A 15,147-nucleotide genomic window follows, 5' to 3' on the forward strand; every position below is an offset into this window, starting at 1 on the left:
AATCAGTGCAGGGAACAGAACCCACGTGCGTCACGGGGTACAGGGTCCAGCGCGGTGTGTTCCGAAAGCGGGTTCGGCTGTGCTACTCGTAGCGCGTGTTGTGTGTTCCGCTCTATACGACAGGGGCCGTCTCGCCCGCCTTACAAGGACGCCTGACCTGGAAACCAGCCTTCACTCAGCGTTTCGAAATATTAAGCGAATGGCATTTAACAGATTTACGTTAACCGCCAGAAAGCGCCGCAGATGAAGCACGGAACAATGTCGTTGTCGGAAGAGAAAAAAAAATTATTTACATTTGCGGACACACATCGGATTGTCACACTTACTAAAATACTCTGCGGTATTACTCCGTGGTCGGAAGAATTCCTCGCCGGCACCCAACGTTTCGTCCCAACCTGTTTTCAAAACATGAGACGTCTCGTCTCTGCGCGATAGCATACGGAAACAGAACTTCACATCAGTCAGATAGCGGGTAAAACTGTCTGTTGGACAGTCGAAGAAACTATAGCCCTCCGTGAAGATGTCCACCGCAGATGTGGATGAAACATTGTGCTTCAATAGGAAATTGTACGGAATGTTCTAATAAGTTTAGATATTACGAACTGGATAGTGTCTCCTCTACATATTCTTAAATCTGCTCTCTTTAAATCTGGATAAAAACAGTGTAATATATTGAACAATGGAAACTACCGTGATAGTTTCTGTTTACAGGGTTAGTGCTAAACATCTAAAGCGCATCACATCGTTTTAATATTTGAGGGTAAAGATATGAAGTGGTTTGAAATGTGATAAGGAAGGCAAATGGAAAAATTAAATGTTTCGGAAGGACTCAGGGAGAGTGCGATGCATCAAGCAGGCGTAAAACAGCTCAGCGCAACCGATACGTAAGTGAAACAGACTGTAACACTTATATCGATTAGAAGTAGGTTTACGTTATGTAACTGTGTATCCGCAGTTATGGAGTGTTTATTCTTTGTTATTTAAAGTCCTTGAAATATGGCAAGAAAACTGGGTAATTTCATTATAAAAAAAAAGCGAAAGGATATGTTAAAATGATAAATTACAATAATATGTGTATGTTCATAAAAAGGAAAATGTTTATTGAAAGCTGGTTCATCCTTAGGGCACTTGTATTTGTAACATGTAAGAGGAGTAGGGAAGTCCTCCCGCAACGGAAGTGGATTGGCGCGATGTAAAAGGTGGTTCTGGCTGTCGAACTGAGCGTCTCCTTTGTGTGAACGGTACGCAATATGTGGTTAGCCGTACCACGGTACACTTCGACGGTACAAGAGAGGCAATTCGAAGCCGCTCTAGAAAGGATTTGCCTTGGATGAGGATCGGCATAAAGGACTGGCTCTACTATGTTGAAAATCCGACGCCAAGAAAAGATTTTATAGAGCATTCGAACATCAAGAGCCGTGAGTCAGTTAGCCGCCATGCCGCTTGCCACTAATTTTCGCCTCTGCTTCACTAACTTCACATGTTCTTGAATGACTATGGGCATGGACCAGATAATTTGTGTGTTGCTTTAATAATAATCACATCATTATAAACCCGTGTCCGGAACCATTATTTCTACCCTGACCATGAACCCATGAAGGGTTCTTACCTAAGTGTTACTAAAACAGAGTATCCTGATTTAAATGAACAATTATTGCATTCAAGTGTTTAAAAGGGATTTTCTTCTAATATAAAAGGAGTAAAAGTTAAAGTTAAAACCAAAAAAGTGAAATTGGAGAGGCTTTTGGTGATGTATCCTTAGTTTATTACAAAATATAGTTTTGTAAGAGTACAGTGCAAGATTGTGTAAATATTATTGTCTTGAATACCTGCTTAACAGGTGATAAAAAGGCAAATAAGTTGTGCTCATTTTCAAAAATAGTGTGGTTTTGATTTTTATCATGAATGGTTCCTTTTTTGAAGTTAATTAAGCCCAGTGTTGTATTTCATTGTCTTTCAAAGTAAATTATGAACTACTCCAAGTGAAGTGAATGATTAGCTTTTTGAATTAGTCTTTTCTACTGAAATAATCAGAGAGCATTGACTAGTGAAACTATACTAGTTTATGCATCCGCATCGTATTCTCCACTTATTAGGAAATAACTAAGCTATTACTGTTCCCAAGGAAAATGGGTATGTGTAGAGGAGCTTAAACATTGTATTTGTGACATTATTCATATTTATTTATTTTTGTCATGTCAGTTAAGACAAAAGGGCCTCATGTACAAATTTAGTTCTGCACTTCATGCAGTAACGTTTCAGCATCTAATTAAGTAGTGCCTTTGAGTGTAGTTGTCATTAGTATGAGCTTGGTGCAAAACTATTCCCTATAATTTACTGGTGTGTGCGCTGTGTCAGTTTGTATCTTGATTACTATTCAAAGGGAAATCTCAACGAAAGTAAGTTCAGTAACCAATATTCAATTTTCTTAAACATATATTTCCAAATTAATGTGCCTAATTCGGCGGGCGACCGTTCATTTTTTATTCATTTACGATTTTGCTACTTTCATTGACTCCCAAGGTTAAAGTCCATTTGATTTATCTGTTAATTTCACGAAATTCAAAATTGTAGTCCGATAACTTTGTCCATTAGACAGACGCGCGGTCAAATCTTCGAAATCTTCTCAGAACGTAACATCAGCGCTTTACAGGCAGGGTAGTGTTGTAGGACACGTTAAGCCCATTTGAGGTGCAGTCTCTGGACGATGAGCGTCATTGTTCTCCAAAAACACTGTTGGCTGTAGCTGGAGAACAGGTATTAAAAAACTAACGTGGAACTGCCTCCTTCCCATACAACCTACACAAAGGCCGTGAGCAAAAAATGGGATGAGGGCGCGCATAGGTATTCTCCCGTCGTACCCCTAACGACTGTAGTGCTTGTATCCACTGATACAGAAACCGCTAGCTGACAAAAGCAGCAAGTGTAGGAAACAATTTTGTAAGACTTTAAAACCATTCGGAAAGCTGCCTCGTGCGGGATTAGCCGAGCGGTCTAAGGCGCTGCAGTCATGGACTGTGCGGCTGGTCCCAGCGGAGGTTCGAGTCCTCCCTCGGGCATGGGTGTGTGTGTGTGTCCTTAGGATAATTTAGGTTACGTAGTGTGTAAGCTTAGGGACTGATGACCTTGGCAGTTAAGTCTCATAAGATTTAACACACATTTGAACATTTCTGAACATTTGAAAGCTGCCTCCACTTCAGTAGAGTCTCGGTACATTTACCCGACTTCGAGAATACATTGCCGGATTCGAGATGCAGCGCACTACTGAACTCGATAACGTGTCCTCTGCTGAATAGCTGCCGGGAGGCCAGGAATAAAGATAGGATAGGAACTAAGACGAAGTGACGCGTGCAGAACACACAACGTGTTTCTTATCGAGGGGAAACGCCATCTGCACTGCTAACACACTTTGGCAGCAGCCGAGGGACATTTATTTGTGCCGGAGATACATCTCGTGCGTCACTCTGATAAGTAACTGGACCGTCAGCAGAATCGCGCCTCTCAAGGACGTTTGAGTGAAAGACGGTGAATTCCGTGAGTTCAGATGTAATACCACCGCGCTCGTGTTCATCACTTCCATACTTGCAACAACATAAAAAAGCAGATCACGGATTCGTTCCCCAGCAGTGCTGCACACAGGTACAGTGCAAAGAGGGCCACCTATAAACGGAGAAGTGAATTGCAGACGGCAGTGCGGTCCCCCGACGCCTGCACCGGATCGCGATGTCACCTGGGCTCGTCTGTGCAGCCGGCATCTCCCGTGAGCGCGATGAGAACCAAGGACGCAGCCACGAGCAAAAGTCGCACGCCGGCCGGTTCCCGTAATCAGAATATCACTCTCAGCAACAGAAAAAAACAACAGCGTAGTAGATAAGTATAAGATCTATAAAGCCATTGCCGAATGGTCTCCTGTGCTAGATCGTAAGGAACGGAGAGCGGAGCGCGTCACAATTTTCCACATGAAGACTCGATTGCTACAGAAGCGATACATGACAGGAAAGCTCCTGGGAATGACCGGCAACTGAACGTTTGGAGTCGTAATCTGACTCTCACTGAGCCAACAAGCGCCACTAGTGGAACATAGCCTGAAGCAGGCTCGTGTAGACTCAGATGCAAAGCATATTATAAAGAACATTACGCAACCTAAAATCCGCAAGTCCACCTTTGTTAATTGAGTGCACTGTCTATTTACAAATCGAAATAAATGTAGTAACGATCTTTTTGGAGCGCTGTAGATGATCCGGTAGCAGGGGCTCATGTTACCCTCCATCGTTAAGTCTCGGCAGTGCAGTGTTATGTATGTACGAGTTAGCTGCGTGGAATCAGTGCAATAAGAAGGATCGTCGAAGAAGCGCGTTACAATGGCAGAAAGAAGATGCCGCGTCTGGAGGCGGCCACGACCACACCGTGAGTGAAGTTGGCCAACTCGCTGTTGCAGCGACGCGGGCTGTCCAGTGTGTCTACAGAGAATGATGCGCCACTCGCAGCCGTCTAGCCCGCGAACAGGGATCGTGAAGACGTTCTGACACAACGGAAATGGCAACGAGTGTCAAGCATTTTCAGAGACAATCAGTTTCAAACGAGACAGGAACTGCTACTATCAGTGAACACAGGTCCAGTTTCTGAGCGAACATCTCGAAGCGAACTCCACTTACTGCACACTTGGAATCGAGTACTTTGCAGCAGGCTGTTGCTCACAACTGTACGTCTTCGATGGGAAAAATACACAAAAATCGGACACTAGCTAACTAAAGGCGCATACTGTGATTTTACGATTTTAGCTTCTTCAAATGATGCAATGAGTCGATGCAATGAATCGAATATACAGACGGCTCAATGACACACACACACACACACACACACACACACACGCGCGAGCGCGCTCACAACCACGCACACACGTCTTTACACACATAATACAGATATAGGTACATATAAACGCCCTTCCACACAGATACCGTTTGTCTACGAGAATGGTGACAGATCTTCGGGAGACAAACTTGAAAACTGCCAATCCCGCCGTGTTTTCTTCTAGGTGTCGCTGTCAACAGTTAAAAAAATTATTTGTTTCTGTGTCTCTTGAAAAGAGTGGTTGGTTACGGACAAGCTTCTAGCATGTCTTTTGTTTGTTTAACATGCTTTTGCGGGTCACGATTATTACATAGTTCTGAAAATATAAGTGAGAAGTACCAGTAGGAACAAGAAAGTCTTTCCAGATGGACGGCTGAAGATTCCTTGCCAGTGGACGGTGGACATCTTTTTCCTCCAAAAGAAAGGATAATTTGGAAGAGTTATTAAATATTTGTACGGTTTTTTTACTACGTTTCCGTTAGACAAGTACGAATAATACTGTTCTAAAACATCATGGATCAATGCAGAGAAAATGGTCCACCTGTTTCGTTGGTTGAGGTGAAGTTGTTATGTATAGCACGTGCGAAAGATAGGCACCATCAATATTTGGTTACAAACCGTCATGGTTTGTTTGCTACCCCTCAGCCACACAGACGCTAGTAAGACCGTTTTATGGTATCACTTGCACGTATTTTTCTTTCCACTTAACAGATCGACGTTGTTTATGTATGCGCAGAAGATCGGCATCCTGACTAGTTGAATTCGCAACTACATACAAGACCACAGATTTTTATACTTCTGGTAGCTTGGAGGCAGATCTCCGATGTGTGAGGAAGTCTATGAGGCGGTGAGATGAAAGAAGAAAATCACTGTATCCAGTGTGTGGATGAGTCAGCTGAAATGATTGTTGCTGGTTGGAGATTCGCTCTCTTTCTTTTCTCTGCCGCCTTCTTAAAGAATCAAATACACTAAAACTTGACATACACACATGAACTGTAGAAGAAAGGATGCATACACACACACACACACACACACACACACACACACACACACACACACACACACTCGCTACACAGATGCACTGTACACCATCGCAAAGAAAGGGTGGTTCCGGACATTTGTCTAGAGTAGTACGGTTTGCTTACCGCCCTTCATCAGGTACACACCGATAACACAGTTCTGAAATGTCACTTGTTCGTACGTTTCACTGCAGTTAATGGATCGACAGGCGAAGAATAGTCTACCTGATTCGCTGGCTCTCAGAATTTTCCGTTTCGCAGCTAGGTACGACTCGACAGCTTTTTTCTAACATTGGCGGTTTAGGGAAAGAAGAAGCTGCCCGCATCCAGTGTACGACCCGCGGCGCGCCCCGGCGGCTGGACTCACCTGCTGGAGGAGCGGTAGTGGCCGTCGCGGCGCGCTGCGTCGGTCGCCAGACTGAGTGCTGGCGCGGCCGGAGCTGCCGCGGCGCGCCCCCCACCGCCGCTCGCCGGGCTATCAGCTGCTCGCGGTCCGCTCATTCACGGACTGATGGTGAGCGCGGCCCCCGCCCGACACGTCGGCCCTTACGTAAGCCGCGGCCACCACCAGCGGACGGCGCCGGCTCGATATTCCGACCCCGGAACACCGCGCTGCCGGGAGCCATCCCCGCAACGTCCGATACAGTGGGTCCGCGGAATAGGAGACGGAACTCAGGACTGACGGCACAGAGACGGGGGCAGTCTCACCGCGCTAGGCTGCAGTTCTGCGGGTACGCGCGCGGCGCGCCGGCTAAGCCGCCACACGGGGTGGAGCGGTGCGATTGCGGGAGGAACATGGCCTACACCGCCTGCGCTGCAGCCTTCCTCGACTGAAGAATCTATCCGGTAGAAAGGACAGACACTGGTGCTCAGAGGGTTCCGTACAAAATAACGTGCATACAGGGTGACAAATACGGAACTATATGAAAAAAAAGTCTACACACTTTATTCAACATGAAACGTCACTAAAGCTATTCGGATTAAGGTTATCAAATGTCCGATACGCCTGCCACCTTTGGCGATCATGTGGCGCAGACGAATAGCGAAATTCTCCACGACCCGCTGACGTGTCAGAACATCGGCGCTGTCGATGACCTCCTGAATCGCTGTTTCCAGCTCAGCAGTGGTTTTGGGGCTATTGCTGTACACCTTGTCTCTAATATAGCCACACAAAAAGGAGTCGTATGTGTTCAGATCCGGAGAACGTCGTGGCCAGTCGAGGCCCGTTCCAGAATTTTCTGGGAACCTCAAACCCAGAATGCTGTCACAAAAGTGCTTTTCCGGGACATCAGACACTTTCCTGCTTCTGTGGGGTCGAGCTCCGTCTTGCATCAACCACATCTTATCTAAATCAGGATCACTTTCGATAATGGGGATAAAATCATCTCCCAAATGCTCCATGTACCATTCGGTAGTCACCGTTTCACAAAGGAATATCGCACCAATCATTCCGTGACTGGACACTGCACACCGTACTGGTTGAGGATCGTGAGACTTCTCGATTGTGAAATGTGGATTCTAAGTTTTCTAAATGCGCCAGTTCTCCTCATTGACGAACCCATCCAAATTAAGGTGGGCTTCGTCACTAAATTAAACCATGGAGCGCGTATTAGTAGTGGGACAAGGCAGTTTGTAGCTCATTTTGCTGACACAGGTTGCCTACATCACGGGCAAAACTCCTTTGATTGACAGGCACTGAACATATTATTCTCCTTTGATTGACAGGTATTTAACCTATTGTTCTGTTAAGTGGTTTTCTATGTCACCCCCATTTCCTACAACTATTGTACCGCCTTTGATACCAAATTAAGTAATTAGTTATCTCCTCCCACCATTTTATGATATACTTTTCGAATTCCACATGCCTTTGAACGCCATTTCTGCGCATTCTTCTTTCTCACCCACTCCCTTAAACTATTATACTGCATTTTACATAAAAATTACGCAAATTGACCTGGTGTTCTGCATTTAACCTGCTGTTCTGCTCCATGTCACCCGCTCACACACACACCCTCCCCTTAACTATTGTACCGCTAACACCACATTGATATAAAAAAATTATCCAAATTAATTAAACTGGTATTCTTCACATGTAAGGGGTTGTTTTTCTTAATTTGTAGCATCCTATCACTTGATGAAATCGATAGCATATAGTTTAAACAAAAGATCACTAATAGAAAACACATCAGGCCCCCAATGCCTGAAGCCAATACCGCAGTCCAGGTGCATCAGCAGGCCCCACGATATGCTGACACTGCCATCAGCTGCCCAGCGACGCACAGCAGTCAATTCAGGACCGACAAGCATGAGACGGCAGCATCCCTTTCATACTTCACACCTGATAAATTCCTATCGAAATACCTGTTCACCTAGGCACCGTTGCTGGGACGGTGACACATAGTTGAGGTGCGGGTCCAGTGTCGAGAGATGTTCCAATGCTTCCGAGAATAGCACAGGGAGCATTATTCCTAGCAATCCTACTGGGGTGGCACATCCGTCACTGAATTTACCTGTCAAACTGCTGCTGGTGCCGATGTGGGAGCACTGTATGCCCTTCTTTTTCTGCACATGAGACTCTCACTGGCAAGAAACTATTTTCTACACATCGCCATATTGCACTGGCAGTTAAACCCCACAAAAGTTGTCTACAGATCACCAAATACATACAAGACTCACAAGAATATTGGGACCCAGAAACATATTTACCAGTGTAACTACACTTAAATATTACGATTGCTGCTACAGTCTGACACCGATTGAAGTACAGGTAATGTCTCCTCTTGACAGCTGTGGTTCTGGAACGAATCTCAGTATCTATAGCACACATATTTTCCACGTAAAAGTCTCTCTCATACCCTCGCACTTATCAATGTGCTGAATCTACACAACCCTCATGATAGGACACACATTCATTTTCTCTTATCATGCCACGACATCAGCCACAGTAACTTTGCACTGCAACATACACACATTTCCAACAAAAAGTGCAGTTACCTTTTATATCTGTACAGCACCTGAAAAAATTATTGTGTGCCTAAACTCACACCGGCTATATGTCTCGATTCTCCTCAGTCTTAGGGAATTATCTGACAAAGACTTACAATCAGTGCTTGTGGAAGGTGTTGCATCCTGCCAAGATTCTCTCAAATAAGTGTTATGAAGGACAGGCGTCTGGCTCTATGTGTGAAAATGAATAGTGCACCTGCAGACGTAGTGCTTGGAAAGACATCACCGATGCGGGTTGGTGTACTGTAATCGACATCACTAACGATATAAGAACAAGGAAAATGCGAGGGTACGATTAGGGGTGCCAATAACGTTCTCACCGCTTTGTTGAGACTCCTATACCCCATTACAAAGGATGTCTTGTGAAGGAATGATTATGATTGGCTCTTATCGCATTTACCCACTGAATTACTTATGCCACTGGTGTGGAACCACCATCAGACTTGTTTTCCTCTGCAGACGAGGCTTTCAGCGGTAAAAAACTACTTTACACAGATCGCCATATTCCACCAACAATTGAACCTTGAAGTACCCTACATATAGTCAAACACTGCTCTCCAACTGAGGACAGGAGCTTGAATATTAGAGCATGAAACCGATCTCCAACACGGCAATATATCACCGTATACCATGTCTATGTAGTAAACATACAATTCATATCCTGTGCCATACAAAATCACCCCTTTTACATCAATTCATACATATACTGCGGAGACAGACAGCATGCACCATAGACTGTAGGTATACCGCAGCACTAGATATTTCCCACGAGGTCAAGTGGTCATTCACCCCCAACGGGTGATCAGCTGCCCTCACTGGATCAAAGTCATTCTCACAACTGCTGTGCAAAGATGGCCTCACTTCCTCATCAGCACAAACGCATTACTGTTTCTGGTCCGGGCATGCTTGCTTGCTTGCTGTTTTACACACATCTCCAGACTTTGGGATTACAATAACATATGTAATTTCACATAGTTTTGCTAGAATATCATACTATTTCCACGGTACTTCTCGATATGAAGCACATAGCAATATCGCTTGCATAGTAGTATCGGTTGCACGACATAATTCCGAAGATATAGACTGGGAATTATTTCTATAGAAATCCTAAACTTTAGCTGGGTGGAGCATACTGAAAACCATAAAGTAACTAGAAACTTATCCTGTCTGCAAAGACCTTTACCTGAGAACTCGAAAAAGGAGAGGAAACTGATATTTCCACTCGCGAATACTGATGTCAGTGATGTAACAGATTCTGAATCATCCCTATAATTTACAAAGTCAACTAAGGTGTTCCTCATGTCTACAGAACCAGCAAACGTGTCCTCAACCTGTCTTTCACCTGCTAGATGCACAGACCACAATCGATGTCCTCTCAACTACATAAAGACGCGAAATGTGAAGAAGCAGTCAACCGAACAATTTACATGGGAGGCAATAATGGTCCAGCAGAAACACATGTCCGTGTTGAATCTTCTCAGATAGCCATGCGGTCACGAAAGCTACCCAACACATACTAAGTTTTAGTTCGCTATTCAGCCATCTGGAGGACGATACGGTTAAGTCATCTACATTCCTACACTCCCAACTGACCTTTCCATTCGGACAGCTCCTGCCGTTAACGGGAAACATGAATCATTACCTCTACTGGACACCTGCGCTGCACGCCAAGCACCCCTAGACAGAATTATCCTATGAAATCGGTCACATATATATTTGATCCCGGTCTCAATTTAATGAAATTCGACAATGAGCAAAGTATCGGAAATACACCTTACTGATGGCTGTGGCTCTGGAAATAGAAATATCTGTACCATTATTGTGACGACATACTCTCCCCTTTGCTATAACAGTATTTCACGTCAAATCCATACCTTCCTTAGGACTGGACATAGTCATTTCATTTGCACATGTCAGAACACAAGCACATACTTAATAAGCCTGATGCTCAAGGTGAACTTATAGCGCACCCCCTATTACTAAGTATGATAATTCGCCAATAAATGATTGCCGACAATACGAAATAACACTGACCGAGAATCAACGATGGGCGGACATGTTAATAAGTTTTCTTGCGAGTGGTACCACTGTGTCTTACAAACTGCCAGATGTTAAAAAACGCAACCATATTACTGTCACAAGCGGTCTTGGTTCTAGAGATGTTTACAAGTATCCATGTTAAAAGCTATACTGACTTTATAAATCTACGTATGGCATTACCTCTGAATGAAGTGGTTTCTTCCAGACAGATACCATGACACTGAATACAGACGGTGATCGCCAAAGTGTATATCAGACCAACACGTCACCCACAGTGCCATCTCGTAATAAAATTACTGCATTTTGAAAGCGATTCAGCTAAGGAGTGTGGTAGGAAACCAGTATTTGCATCTCCCTCACGCCTCCGCCGCTTAATATTTCTTCAGTATTTGTAACGCATTCTGTCTCTGCGATATACCCACTGAGTTATAGGCGATGATTGATTGAAAAAGATCACAAACAGTAGTAGATGGTGTGATGATTGAGGTCATTAGAAATGTACACTAGCTTTTCAGATCTCTAGTACTACGCTTTCAGTAGAAATCATGTCTATGTTTTGAATCAAGTTCTTGCCATCCAACTACATACCTGCATTGCATCCTATGGAGAAGTGCATTAAGGATTACAGCCACTAGTGAATCATATTTCTGGCACACTCATATCTCGAAACGAGCCACCTTTCTTGGAGCTATCTGCTACAGTAAAATTCCAACATGGTTCTAGGTAGCCCCTATGCACCTTGTAACTACCCCTCAGACTCTAAGCTCCCTGCAGCTTTGCGCATGTGATTGTTCGCATGTACGTCGGAACTGAGTAGAAGTCAGAAAAAGCTATATCTACCACCTTCTGCAACCCATGTAGAAACAAGCGAACCTGAGTTACTGTGACAGAACTGTGTTTTGAGCATTCGATGGAAACGAAGCCTGCTCCTGCAATATGAGGCAGTATAAAAGACAGGACGGGAACTGGGAGAAGGACGTAGATTTTGCTAGTGCATTGCGGTTCTTCTCCCAACTACAAACAGGTACTACACATCCACATCCTTCAGAGCCCATTCACGTCTATCACCCCCGAGATTCTATCATCGTTATTCTGTACCATCCACCAGAGAAAAATTACGAACTATAAAGGCTCCACTAACTTCATCCAACAGAGAACTCAATAAGATTTTTGCTGCATCTCTATCCTCCAATATATCAGAAACAAATACCGCGTGTGTGCCGGCTTTGAGCACACGTGAAGATCCTATTAAATATACAGGTATTGATCCACTGCACAGACCAGTTTAGTTTCATCACCTGTACTGTAGGAGGATGGCCGTATCCCACAGACTATACTGTAAGTCGCAAAGGCGCTCCCTGTGACCCTGTGTCGTTGTTTGAAATATTGTTTTTTTTCTGCTCAAACACGCTTTGTGCACTGCCATACATTTTGTTTTTCCACCATGACTTCGAGGTCTGTGTCAGGTTCTAAACTGATATTAACACATTCTGATACATTGCCTCTCGGAGAAAATTAGACGTCGCATGGTGTAAATCATGTTGTTACTGCACTTACCATAACATGAGGCACACACTGGATGATTTTAAATAAAAGACAGTTACAACATAAGTAAAATGGAAGAGTTTGGCGGCGTTATGGGGAGTTTCCAACCCACTGTCCGAAAGTAATTGATGCCCTCTACATTTAAACTATCACAGTCATGGAATAGCTGATGGCTCCGTGTTCCATTTCGACTGATTCCTCATACTTCAATCATGTACACGATCACTGTTTCGGTGCTATCCGTCCCCGGAAGGTGTGTCCATCCACCAAAACTCTTTCTCCAACTCAAAGAAGCGATGGCAGTCAATCATTATGTGGTAACCAATAGCGCACCAGTGGACGGATGGTATGGAAAAGAAACCCCCGATGTACTGAAATAATAAGCATTACATTTGATTTTGTGAACAATTTTACAGTAATTTCAACACCGACCAATGGTGTGACAGCATGTTTCCGAGTGTCGGTATCATAGCTGAGCCACCCCCTCCCCACTGTGCAAGTATCATTGTGATTATGGATAGATGACTCTGCAGTATGTCCATGCATTGTTAACACATCCACCGTCAAATTATTTCAGACAGCACTCTACATATTTCTAACACTTCGAGCAGAGTTCGTAATTTATCGTACCGTTGGGCCCTCATTGCGTGTTTGGGCGGAGTTTGGTTTTTTCATCTTGAGATCTCTACCCGTTCCTCAGAAAAGGAAGGTCTTAACAGACGGACAGACAGAGAGACAACAAACTGAAACTTCCTGGCAGATTAAAACTGTGTGCCCGGCCGAGACTCGAACTCGGAACCTTTGCCTTTCGCGAGCAAGTGCTCTGCCATGTGAGCTACCGAAGCACGACTGGAAGGTAGGAGACGAGATGCTGGCAGAAGTAAAGCTGTGAGTACCGGGCGTGAGTCGTGCTTCGGTAGGAATCGAACCTCCGCCGGGATCAGCCGCACAGTCCCTGACTGCAGCGCCTGAGACCGCTCGGCTAATCCCGCGCGGCATGAACAGTTTGAGACAATGGAATGAGGCTTTGGCAAATGACACCACATAAAGCCATATGGATAATGTTGTATTCATTAAATACATATGGTGTCAAACATAGAATTTTGGTGGAAAGGTAACCCCTAACTCAGAATGTATCTGCTGTTACGATGTGTCCTGCTTACACACGACAATTACACAGCCTTTTCAAAGGACCAAACTTGGTTATGCAGCAGCTATGGCAAAAAGGTAGCAACACAGATTAGCAACAATTTACAATCATTTATTAACAGAAAATTTTCAAGTAAAATACATAGGAAAAGTTGAAATAGTTTGTCAACCAAATAGAAAATTACGTACGTAGGCGTATGGTCTTATAAATTGTTCTGAAATTTGAACAAGTCAGGGATACCATGAAGATTGGTGTAACATAAATTCACGATTGAGTGAGTAGTACAGATATCTCGGGTGCAATGACAATCAGGTGGTGGGAGAACAGGAGATTATAGAAACAAAAGGCTTATATCCCATGACTACAGAAGAGTTCAAAGAAGCATTGAGGTAAACAAAAAAAGATAAATGGACCCGCTTCAGAAGGAAATATTGCAAGGCTACTGAAATACGGATGAATACTAATGAAATACCGCCGTCTGCATTTGATAAATATGTGCCGGCTTGGGAACAGGATACCGGAGCAGACATTTTCAGGAAAGGAGGTAGTAGCAGCACAAAAAATACACAGGAATATGTATCTTGAACACAGGATACAAAATATATACTAAGATAATTAATGCTCTTTTGTAGCCTATGTAGCCCATAGTAAAGGTCAAGTTATCTGAAGTTCAAAATTAGTTTAACAAAGGAGGGTCTCCGATAATGTACATATAATAAAATAGAATACTGAAGAAGCGGGGCAATATAACCTTCCGACATGTATCACGTTCGTCGATTTTGAAAATTCATTCGACAAGGTAGACACGAAATTTGGGAAATTTTAAAAAGACATAGATACCCTAAACATTTTATACCAGGAATAAAGGGCCTGTATTTTAACACACAAGTAGTACTGCAAAAAGGATGAGAGCAGCAGATAGTAATTAAAAATCAAAGAGTAAGACAAGGATATACCCTATCTCCGACAAAGTTTAATATGTATTTAGACGACGCTACTCGTATGTGGCAAAGTACACTTTTAACTCCTACGACAGAGCGAATTAATTAATGCGCTACTATCTGGTGACGACCTGCTACTAATAGAGAGTACAGAGGATGCACTGCTAAGAGCTTTGCATAAGTTGCGCCTCTGCTCAAATCAGTATAATGTATCTCCATTACCAAATCAACGATGATGGCTTTCTTAGGTGGAAACCTCCTAAGAGGTTTGATGAATAACCAACTAACTGAACAAGTCTCTTACTTTAGCTATCTGTATATATCTTTTCAAGACAACAGAGACATGATCTTAAATTACATGAGCCCCAATTAATATGCGACATCATAAGAACATTAAAAAACGCCCAACTCAGACTCTATAGTGTAATGCCTGTCCTGCTCTGCTTTATGGAAGCGAAACATGAATAATGAAAGGGAGGGATGAAAGCCGCATACAAACAGCGAAAATGAAATTTCTAAAGTCTGTAAAAGGATTAATAAATTAAGGATGGGTCTGCCTTTTTGGAAGTACTCGAAGTTATTGTCTTCTTTTAAC

At 43.6% G+C, this 15,147-nt stretch overlaps 1 protein-coding gene across 3 annotated transcripts in view; it reads right to left on the reverse strand.

Moving 5' to 3' along the window:
* Positions 1-15,147, reverse strand: part of LOC126278187 (protein croquemort-like) — a 717,452-nt gene that overhangs the window by 259,134 nt on the left and 443,171 nt on the right. Inside the window, exon 1 of one of the 3 annotated variants that reach the window (XM_049978099.1) lies at positions 6,238-6,350. The exons of the other annotated variants lie outside the window; for them this stretch is intronic. The gene's annotated coding sequence lies outside the window, so the exon portion shown is untranslated. Of the gene's footprint in view, positions 1-6,237; positions 6,351-15,147 lie in introns of those variants that run through there. 3 annotated transcript variants of the gene reach the window in all.

Source organism: Schistocerca gregaria, chromosome 6 (assembly GCF_023897955.1).
Source record: "Schistocerca gregaria isolate iqSchGreg1 chromosome 6, iqSchGreg1.2, whole genome shotgun sequence".
NCBI classification, from domain to species: Eukaryota; Metazoa; Arthropoda; class Insecta; order Orthoptera; family Acrididae; genus Schistocerca; species Schistocerca gregaria.